The sequence below is a fragment of the Aquila chrysaetos genome, chromosome 5 (genome assembly GCF_900496995.4).
Source record: "Aquila chrysaetos chrysaetos chromosome 5, bAquChr1.4, whole genome shotgun sequence".
In the NCBI taxonomy this organism is placed as follows: Eukaryota; Metazoa; Chordata; class Aves; order Accipitriformes; family Accipitridae; genus Aquila; species Aquila chrysaetos.
The window spans coordinates 52,137,301-52,147,955 of NC_044008.1; the positions used below are offsets into that span (position 1 = coordinate 52,137,301).

Consider the following 10,655-nt stretch of genomic DNA (forward strand, 5'->3'; position numbering starts at 1 on the left):
TGAAGTGTTCAGGGAGCGTAATTCACGTGGCAAGAGGATAAAGGTGAAGTTCAATGACAAGATTCTCCTTGAGCCTCTTTTTACCTTTACGCACACTATTTAGTGCGACCCAGTTCCCCTTTTGGCTGTTGGCATTGGAGAAAAGCACGGTCTGTTCTGATCACGATTTTAGTTCTAACTCTGCTGGACTGAAAGGAGGCCCCCAATGTACACTGACAAGGAAACTTGGCCCTTGGGGTTAGATGGTGGCTTAACACCCCCCTTCCTCTTCCCAGCAGTGGATAGCTCAGCAGGAAAATGTTAAAACAATTGGCTGGGCTGGCAGATGTTCAGTCTGACTTCAGATGATGAATGAAACCCTGGATCTGCAAATGTTGATAGGTTTCTGATTAAAAACCCTCCACTGACATATAGGTAGATAGAAAGATAGATAGATAGGTAAAAAAGATATATATATTTCTATTAAAAAATGGAGACCACAGCACAGCCTTGATTTACACATGCATGCTCAAAAGTTGTCACCAGCTTTGATGTGCGTTTCCTTCCCCAGCATCCCACTAAACGTGCAGTGCAGAGATCCAGCCTGTCCTCCACCATAAGGGAAGTTCTTGAGATCTCATTACGGCCTCTCAGTTCGGAGGCATGGGGCATTGCCTGTCATGTCTTATTGCTTCAGCACTATGACAGGAACTGCATTGCTGAAATACAAAGATGATTGAAATGTTAATTGCTTCTAGGAGAATGTCAGCAGCAGCACTTGCCTGGCTGAAGGAAAAGCCCCAGGGCATATACCTGAAGGCAGACGAGGATCCTCCTTATGCCGGGGGTCGAAGCACAGCAACTCCATTGATTTCAGCCAAGCTGGTGCTTTTTTTCCCTGGAAGAGAGAGCTCAGAATCTGTTCTCTATTCATTAGCACAGCCTGACATGGAGAAACTAACTTAGCAAGACGGGAAGTCAGCCATGAAATAAACTGTTAATATAAGTAAGGAAGCAGTGACAGACATCAGAATTACTGCTGCTATGCTTATGTTTTGGGAGATGACAGAATCCCAGCAGATCATTAGCAGGGGGCAAATGCAGAAGTCCTTAGGCTAAATCTTGCCATTGCTCCCAGTAATTGCCTTTTAATCAACTGGGAGTTTTTAGGTGAAAAGTCTTGTACAACCAGAATGAACATTTTGTGACAATAAATTTTTCTGACCGTAAGTCAGAAGCATTGAGACCCTAAATATACATGGCTTTGCTAATGCTAACAGAGCAATGCTGTCTTTTAGAGGCTGCTTTCCTTAATTTTCTTGTAGCTCATACAGCCAATCAACCGATCACGCTAGCTTACTGCAAAGATATATTTTCTTTGCACACAGATGGTATTAGAAAACATCTCTGTATATAAAATCTGTAAATACGCAATGAATTAGTTATCTGATATGCAAAGAATTAGTTTTCTGTGCAATACCCCCAACAGGAAGCAAAACGTGTAATGACTAAAACCAATATTATTACTTGCTTAAATGGAGCAATGCATCCTGTTGTTGTGAAGGGTAAGCTTTGACTGGAAAGGACTGTTATTGCAGCTTCAAATCATTCAAAACACTTTTTTTTTTTTTTATTTAAAAAAAAGTAAGTTTTATTCACTTCTAAGCAACAACTGTTGGCATATTTCCTTACAGAAGACACTGTTGCTTCCGGCTGTTACTCAACCAATAACATTAGAGACATTAAAGTTGCAGGAAACACAGTTCATCTTTTGCGTAGTTAGAAAGGAGTTGGCTTCCCAATTACCCTGGAAACTGGACTTGCTGCTGGGCAGAAAACCACAATTCACAGTGGAAAATAATAGTTGATATATGAATATCTACCTAAAGACTAATCGGCAAAACAAACAACATATGAGGAAGATGACCCACATGACGTCATTTGGAGGAAATTAGTCACCAGTATCCTCTTGCTTCCTTTTGTTTTAAAATGTTAAATCACTGCCCCTTGCCAATTTAGTTGAGAATGGGTTAATATGATCTGTTGTGAATAAGAAATCAAGCTGTTTTCAACAGACAGGCTCTATTTTACAAGCGCCTGCTGTTGACCATGTGCCTGTTGACTTCCAAGGGTTAGCGCTTCAGGCTAGCACTTAATTCCAGGTGTTATTGCACATCACACAGTGCTAAGGGTCCTAACAAGCATCAGCGCCATGAAAGACAGACATGAAAAACCAGGGGTAGAGGCAGGATCAAGTTTGCTTTGTCCATGGTCCCAACATAGCTTTTGTGGTTTCCTGCCATATTCACTGGGTCAATGAGCACACCTTTAGAAGTTTTCTTTCCTCTCACTACTGGCTTCATGGCTTACTATTTAGGGAGGATAACCAGTTAAAAATTGCAGTGAGATAAGCCTCTCTGGATCTGAGGTAACTGCACTGACTCTGACTTCCAGCATAATGATGCCAATGCTCAACCAAAAGCAATGGTCCCTCACATGCCAACTGCATGACGTACAAGCAGTGACTCTGAAAGTGGATGCTTTCTTCCTTCTCCACTGAGAAACGATGCGTAAAACATTCTGGACACCCAGTACTACAGGGCATATGTAACAAACAAACAAACAAACAAACAGACAAACAAACAAGGCCACAAGATGAGTCCAGGACCCATCGATGTCAATGGAAGTTTTTGCTGTTCTTTCCACCATGGCTGGTGGGTATCCTGTCCCCAATCCATAGGAAAGACAGGACAGAGTGAAGTTGGTGCTTAGGAGCTTCATGGGTGGTGTGACTTCTCCTTCAAGGTGGTTAACTGCTGTCTATTTTCAAAAAGCCAGTGCATCTCTTAGTTGTCAATGCCCGGTGCTCTGTGCGTGCGCTTAGTTCTGAGGCTGGCAGCCCCTTTGCTTCTTTGATTTTAATTAGGCTCTAATCTCTAGCAAATTAGCTTGATTGCAGATGTCCATTTTTATTAGTCAAAGATCTAACTAACCCATTGTACTTATAGCTTTCTGGCAAAAAAGGATCCAGGCTCACCACTGTTTCACACTAGGCTTCTCCAGACCAACAGCATGTACTAACACATAAGCTTTGGGGGCTATAGCCAGCTTTGCCTTACGTCCACTACAGTGCAAAGGCATGTGGCTTACTGAATTGGAAACCACTGCCAAAGCAGTCCGTTTTGATGTGTAAACCAGAAGAAAGGTCAGCATGCTGTGGAGCAGACAGGCACCGACACCAGTGACGTGTGTAGGAGCTGGAAAAAGCATCAACATCTGCGGGTGAATATGATGACAAGGCAGTCTGGTGCTTGGCTGCTTTGGCAGGTCTCATCCTTCACCCTGTACACTGCTTTGGGCTACCCGTTACAGACACCCATTTCTGTGAGCAAAGAGCAACTCTGGCAGAAGTTTAGGGGTTGTCAACCTGTTTTTTGTTTTCATGCTTTTTTAAATGTAGCTGTTTCATTGAAAGAAAGGAAAGAAAGAATCCTCAACCCAAACTCTGAAACACTGTTTCGAAGCTTTGAGAAAAATGCTATTTTCTTCCCACCCCCCAGGAAATGACTCAGTACTAGAGAAACATCAAAAAAATAAATAGATCAGCCTAATTGTCTGTTAGTATAAAAATCAATTAAAAAAAACCCAAACACACCATGAGATGTGCAGCTGGCTTGGATAAATGAGTCTCCTAGCAGTGGTCTTCCCTCGTCTTGTCTCTTTCTCCTTTGGCCTCCTAGCCCACAGCTGTGTCTGCTCCGCTCCCTCTCCTTCCAACTGCTGCTTCTTCAAACAAATCAGTGCTACTAAGAGTCGTAAAAAGGCCAAGCTCCAGCTCTTTTACCTCATCTCCTGGTGTCAGAAGCTCCCGCGGAGCCACCTCTCCAAGCTCGCCTCCTCTTTCCTTGGCCACGGCCCCTGGGATCGGAGTCGCAGTCATCCCAGTCCTGCAGGAGTTCAGGACAGAGCCAGGGCTGCTGCCAGCAGACCTGCAGGGAACAGGATCTTCTCCCCTCTTTGCCCTGAGGCCATGATTTGGTTGTCCCAGCAGCAGGCTTTCTTAAGCAACTACTTACTGGTTGTACTCGGTGGATATATCCTTTAAACCGCATGACTTTTCATGTCCTGATAAACAACGCAAATATTTTCTGAGATACCTACCCACCCAACATTTTCAGCCTTGGCTGTCCATCAGCCACCGCGCAAGCCCGGGAGGGATCGTACCGGTCCGTACAAATCACCATGCTTCGACACTGTGCTATGGCTGGCCGTGCAGGCAGATTTCTGTATTACTCATTTAGCCACCACCGCTCCGCACGGGGCCCTGGGGAAAGGGCTGCCTCGCGCCTGAAAGGGAGCTTCGGGAACGGGCCGGATCCTTGCCAAGTTTGGCAGCTCTCCCCGCAGCTGTAGCTGCAGATCAGGGCAGCGCGTGGTCAGGGGGTAGTGAGCTCGTAGCAAAGCGTGAGTGTGCATCTGGTGTGGATCACAGGGCTGACTTCATTTCCTTCCTCCCGGCTCCCTTGTCGCGCTCTGCCCGGCCATGTCACCCAGGCCTGGCCGTTATCCGGTCGGTACCTAGTTTCCTCAGGGCAGAGCCACAGATAGCACTGGCTTCCCAAGGTGTGGGATAGCTAGTAATCACTCCAGTGAGCCTTCGTGGGCATATTTTCTTTCTCAGGACCCACCGGGTCTCCCCAGTGGCATCTGGAGAACATCCAGAGCTGATGGAGCAGCAAACAGGCGCTTCCCTGTTGTACCTGCCTGAACTGGAGACCGCAACCAGTAAAAGAGAGAGGAAGATTTCCATTCCCTTGGCCCGCAAGGCTCTCTTAAAAGCTGGAGACAGGAAACATTATCTGTTAGAGACTGATCAGTATTTGTGTTGCAGCAGCTCTGGAGGCTCCCACTGACATCCTGCTCCTGTTATTCTGGGCACAGCCACCAGATTGAAAACAGTCCTGGCCACAAAGACTTTGCAATTGAACCCACCTACATGAATAAATAGGACCTGCCCCACCGACAGGCCTACAGCTAAGGGGCCTGGCTCTTACCATTTAGCCAGGGCCACCAGGGATCACTGTATCTGTGCAACCTGCCCAGCCTAGTCCCAGTCCAACATACCCATCCCCGACGAGGGAGTCGGTACCTGGAAGGACAGCAGCAAAGCTGGAGGAAACGCAGCCACCATCCGCCCTCCTTTCCCTCCCCAGTAGCTCCTCATTTGATTTATGGTTTTGATGCTTAACCTCACCATCTTTAGTAATTCCCACAGATAACAAAGCTAGACAAACAGCAGGGCTGGGTGAGAAAGAAGGACCTTAACTCAAGGTCACAGGGTGCAGGTCCACAGCACAGCCAAGGGCTGAACCCCGGTCATCTTAAACTCAATCCTGTGCCCAGTCAGCTGAGCAACACCACTTCTCATGCTTTACCAGCCTGCAAGTCTTTTACTTACTTGTTTAGAAAAGGGTTCACTTGATTTTTTCAATAAATACCTGTTGCTGGTAATGATGGCATTGCAAAGAGTTATTTGACTGTAGCTGTGCTCCTGGCAGCTTCCTCAAGCAAAAGCTTAAAAAGAATTTCACATTAAATCCAGGCATCTGCTCCAGTGACTCTCCTGGTAAGAGATACAAAGCAAATAAAAGAGTTTTGATTTAGGTTCTGCCAGAGCTTCCCCCTCTTACTCATATCTTTTATACCCCTTAAACCTGTACAAGGGTACACAAGACAGTGGTTTTTTTCCAGGAGAAGTTCAATCGCATTTCATCTCTCTATCTAAAGCAGTATCTTAAGTTGGTACTTCATTTATGACGAAAATGGCAAAAAACTAGATATACAGAGAAGCTTTGTCAGATATCCATCAGTATCCGTCAATGCCATCAATAATCAATCCCACTTTTATTTAATTTCAGTCATTGGTACGTGCTTGGCTTGGATGATACTAGGCTTGTGTTATATTTAGGAGGGATAAGGGGGAAGAAAACAGAGGGGAGATAAACTAACCATTTATGGAGTATTCCTGAAGTCTTTTCCTTGAGTTTAAATGACAGGAAAAATGTTTTGTCATAGTAATTTTCTGGGGTTTCCAAATTGGAATAAGAAGCTCCCAAGCTCTGCAGACCTATCTATCTGTGAATGTAGTGCTGCTTGTTGTTGAACGGGAAAGACTGAGTTAATTGCCAGGAAGTGGAAACTGTGCTATAATATCTTGGCGAAAGCGTATATGATGAAGAGCTGCTTGCTCTGCTGGACTTGCAATGCTAATAACATACATGTGTCTACTGGACTATGTGCCATTTAGAAGTCAGCTGTAACTGGAGGACTGGTGTGGTGATGGCATGGATCAATCATTAATCAAAATCTGACAGTTGAGCCCAGGACAGTGCAGTGAGGAGAGTGAGCTAGGACAGGCACAGGAATATGCAAAGGCTCTCCCCATGCCAAGTGCTGCCTGTGCGGATCCACCCCTGCAGGCAACATCAGTATGAGCCACATCCAGAGCACACAGAGACTTGTGGCTGCCTGGACCCGGCATCCTTCTCTGGTCTGAACGAGGACACCAGGGCAGAAATATCTGACCTCGGGATCAGTCAAGCACATGCATTAAGTGGCTGTAACAAAGTGCTTATCAGTCTCTCATTACTAAAGATGATTCTCCGATGTCTGCACCACTTGCAAAACCTGGAACTGGCTGGGTTTGTTTCTCTCTTGTTCCTCCCAGAAGGGATACGTGGAGTCAGCACTATTTAACCATTCCCAGGAAGACATGAGCTTTCCTGAGAGGAAATCGGTGTTTCATCTCCACCCAGAAAAATCAGCAGGACTAGATGAAATCTGCAGTCTGAGGTCTGTACGTAAGCCCAGGGGCACGGCTTGTGAGCATAGCCTGCACAAGCCCTTTTGGTCCAGATGAAAGGTTCATGAAAAAAGACTTAAGCTCCTGAGTTTCTGTACTTCCAGTGTGAAACAGAGGACGCCCAGCCTGGTTCGGCTCCCCTCCCCGATCCTTTTCTTTCCCCTTGGCTTCCTACCATTGTCTTTGGCAGAGCTGGGGTGGCTGTGGGAGCCCAGGGAAAGGGGGCACTTTCTTCTCTTGCCCACCATACCAATTATTTGTAGCCGTTTCAGGTATTTTCCAGCCCATATATGTTTTGCTTGAGTGCCTATATACACACAGACACACGTGTATACATTTATACATGCACACACCCCTACTTTAGACATATATTCCTGCACACACACTTGTTATGGTGACCTTGGTCCTTCAGAAAGTGCGTCAGACTCATTTCTGCCATGCTCATATATTTCCATCAACAAACATACAGCTCCCACCACTTTTCCTGCAAAATGATGATCCAGAAGGGTAGGATGAACACCCCATGGGAGCATAGCCCAGCGCTGCCTTACACGCTGGCACCACAACCCGAAAGCGGAGGGCAATGGATGGCCAAACTGGGCTTGTTTTGACGGTTGTGTAACACAGCTTGTCACAGCTCAGCTCCTAATTGCTGTCTCCATCCAGGAAGGACCCTAAACACCTACACAGCTTTTGCAACAGTGGGCCTTCAGGTCAGGCTCTGGGGCTTGTTGGGGCTTTGTTTAGTGCACCAGAGCCCTGGGCACCCTGAAGCGGCTCTCAACATCCTCCCTCCCCACCGGGCAAATCCTGGAAGCCGTCCAGCCCCTGGAAACTGCTTCATTTCATGTCAGCGGCACTGGTCCCCTCCGCTTGCCTGCACGCACAGTGTTTCAGGGTCACAAACACATGCCTTTCCCGGGCTCCTCTATTGCTTGGGAGACCCTGGGTCCAGGAGCAGGTTCCTGTAACTATAGATTTTCAGGCTGCTGAGGTCAGCTTTTCTTCCCTTTCCTGTTCCTGGGACAGGCCAAGGCATCTGGCTTTCATTAGTCTTCGGTGCTCTACTCTAGGAAGCAAATTCTAGTTTGAGAAGGACTTTTCGCTTTTTACATCTTGCTTTGAAGAAACTACTGTTTAAAAAAAAATGTTTTCTCATCCAATGTCATCACTGGTAATGCTGAAAGGCTGCTTTCAGCCTGCCGGAAACTGGCCTCAGGGAGACCTCAACACCTGCTAAAATCCTGCCCTGAGCCGGGGCCTCTACAAAAACCCTCTACCGCAGTCCTCGTCAGCAAAATTCAGAGCCAGTCCATCACCTCGGACAGCTTATGAGGCAGCTGGGTGCTCTTCCTCCAGCCTCAGTGTAACGGAGAGCAGAGGAGCCTCACGTGAGAAAGCCAGGTCTGACGGACTCACCAGCAATGTCACGCAGCTGCCAACAGCTGCCCAGTTGGAATGGGGCTGGTGAACCAAATGGCATCTCCTCATGAACCCAGCACTGTGCGAGGCTTCACATCCGTGTAAAGCTTGTCTTTAGTCCTGGTGTAATGTACAGGAGAGGCCCAGACCTGCCCACCTGGGTGAGCTGAACATCTCTACTGACATACCAAGGCCAGATAAGATGTTACATTGACTGCATCGCTAACGCTGGTGCCCAGCGCAGCCAGAGTCAGCTCCAAATCACTGTACACGGGGCATATATCACACTCAACACATCCAGAGAGGCATTTTCTCACTTGTCTCCTCCTGGAGACAAATCCAGACCAGAAAGGGCTGGGGATGGGAAAGGGGAGGGCAAGGATGAAGGGGAAAATCATGGAAGTGATGATCCCAGCAGGAAACTCAGATACAAAAGAAGCCATGAAAAGTCCCTATCCGTGATTTGCTCTGTGAAAAGTATCTGCTCTCAGCCTTGCCAACACAGGCATTTTCTTTAGCATCCAACACTCAAACTTTGTTCCTGCCTGTACTAGGCATTCCTGCTTAATTAACACACCTGGAATTTCTGAGACATCTTTCATCTATTTCACTGGGACAGAGACTACCTTTTTATTCTCATTATCCACTGCCTAACATGATAACAGGAGTGGGGCTCGCAGGCTCCAACACAATCCCACTGAACAAAGAATAAAATAATACATTGTCCATAATCAGGGCCATAGCCTGAGCTGAGCTGTGCCTTTCTGCAGTGCTCGGCTCATTACTTACTGCTGTCGTTCAGACCCCGGTCCCAGAAGACCTCTGTGGACCTTGAAGACCCTGTGGGATAAGCTTGCTGCAAGTGACACAGAAGGTGAACGTTTCCCTTTCACGTCGTCACCGTGCAGTCAGCAGCACAGGAACGGCGCGCTGCACCTCCAGCCCTGCATGGGTGGACCTCCCAGGGGAACCCGGCTCTGCATGTAACTGCTGGAGAGGAACAGAGAAAATACCACTCAGGAACGCCGCAGAAACAACGTAATACACGGCTAAGAGCAAAGCTGAAAGCTGAAACACACTGTCACAGTCTGCTCCTGCGGATAAAGCTCTCCGCTGCTTTAGAGCAGAGTGTGGAGTGGTGGGATCAGGGAAATGTTGTCACTTAGCAACTGCATTAACACCAGAACCTGAACCAAATTGTTTGGAATTTCACTATTTTTTGATGCAGCTGTGCCCACACGCTGGAGCAAAGGGAAGTGATTTGAGTCCTGGGGTGCCTGTGCCACCTACACAGCCAAGAGAAGGGCCCTTGACAGGGGACTGGGGAGCAAGTACAGCAGTGGTTTTGCTTTTCAGACATACCTGAGTCCCACTGGAGCCTGAAACATTTTGTCAGAGAGGAGTCAGCTCAAGCACGTGCTGGGGCACTTTACTTACCCCAAACCAGCGCTTTTGATCTTCTCAGAGCGGTAGTAAATGGCGACCCGACAGGTTTTTTGTAACAATTTTGTAACATTCTATCAGATGTTGCTACAACTGCGTTTGGGAGGATGGGTCACATGGTGTTAAATACATCACTTACTCTTCTATGCCCTGCAATGCTCAGGCAGGAAAGGGGGATTTTAATAGAAGAATAAAGATCTCGTTGGGTGGTTGGCTGTGCCCCACAGCAGGCAACGTTTTGTCTTCCCATAACACAGGCAAAATGAAAAAATGTAACACTGAACATTGAGGGTGCTCAGATCTCACTGTTATTCAGGACTCATTGATAGCTTTGATTCTTACAACAACGTATTTTCAAGCAGGGGAGAGGTTGTTCGACGGCTGAGGAAACCTCATAGGGTAAAAAAAGAAGTGCCTTTCCCCTCCACCATCTCGGCATTGGCCCATCCATCCCCGAAACTAGCTCTCAAACAAGAAGCCAGGTTGCAAAGTAGAGGCTGCTAGAGGGGAAGAGGCTCACTCTTCAAGGGGAAATGAAGTTGGTCATGTCACCCGTAGCCCCAAACATCAACAGTTTCTGGAATTACTTTGTTTTTTCCTCATTTCCCTTTTTTTTGTTTGTGAAAATATCATTTTGGAGGAGGGATTTATGATTTGTCCTTACAAATAAAATAGACTATAACTTGCATAATGGGAGCAGTTCAGTTTTACATGGTTGCCTCTTGACATGTTTACACAGCTGGCCAGATACCATTAAGACATATTTTCTCAGGAGGCAGTGTGGTCTAGTGGAATGAGCACGGGCCTAGGAGTCAGGAACTCCCACGTTGTGATTTTGGGTCACCAGTGATTTGCTTTGGTGCACAGACAGAGTCACTTAACCCCTGTGTATGTCAGCGTCCCAAAAAGACACCTCCTCGTCACAGCTTGATGTTGAGGATCAATGCAT

The 10,655-nt window shown here is 46.9% G+C and overlaps 1 long non-coding RNA gene across 2 annotated transcripts; it reads right to left on the reverse strand.

The window, feature by feature from the left end:
• Positions 1-1,606: 1,606 nt before the first annotated feature.
• Positions 1,607-7,402, reverse strand: LOC115342223. Of its 2 annotated transcripts, none has more exons than XR_003923683.1 (3): positions 7,318-7,402; positions 5,478-5,602; positions 1,607-4,818 (listed from the first exon to the last, which is right to left on the reverse strand). It is a non-coding gene; the product is annotated as an uncharacterized LOC115342223 (long non-coding RNA). The 2 variants fall into 2 exon arrangements; XR_003923682.1 differs by having other exon boundaries at positions 1,607-5,128; positions 5,438-5,602.
• Between the last annotated feature and the right edge of the window lie 3,253 nt (positions 7,403-10,655).